We start from the raw sequence: 675 nt of genomic DNA on the forward strand, positions 1-675 counted from the left end.
GCACCCAAAGGCCCCACCGTCACCAAACCTGTGCGGCCGAGCCTGCAACAGGCCAAGACACAGGCCAAACACGCAGCAGTCCACCACGCCCACCAGCAGCTCCGAGAACTGGAGGGGACAAAGAAACAGGCAGCCTGGTACGCTGCGGCCACCGCCTACACCCAACTGGACGCCGCCTACCAGCAGCGCAGGGCAGACGACGCGTTGCTGCAGCGCCTGAGACTGGGCTACTGCACCAGGGAGGAGCTGTACGACGGCTTCGATGGGCGGATATGCGAGCACTGTGAAGAGCGCGCCCGCCGCCCCCTGGTGCACTACCTACTGTCTTGCCCAGCCACCGCGCGCCTCAGACCAGCGCCAGCGGCTGCCGCCCATCCTGCAGGAGACGGCCGGCCCCTGAGGCGGTGTGAAGCCAAGGCCGCCCGCCCTCACGGTCCGACACACCCCGTCACAGGTCCTCCTCGAGGTGCTACGGGCGGCACCCCCCCCACGGTGACCAACGCCCGCACCCCGCACAGCCGGGCGACGTGAGCCGCGCTGACAGCGCTGCCACAACACCACGCCGCTAGCCTGCACCGCCACCGAACATCCCCGACAGCGGCGGGCCGATGCCCGCTTTGTCCAACTATATAATGTTGTTTACGTGAATTATTAGGTATCAGAGCATGTACATGT

Source organism: Eriocheir sinensis, unplaced genomic scaffold (assembly GCF_024679095.1).
Source record: "Eriocheir sinensis breed Jianghai 21 unplaced genomic scaffold, ASM2467909v1 Scaffold19, whole genome shotgun sequence".
In the NCBI taxonomy this organism is placed as follows: Eukaryota; Metazoa; Arthropoda; class Malacostraca; order Decapoda; family Varunidae; genus Eriocheir; species Eriocheir sinensis.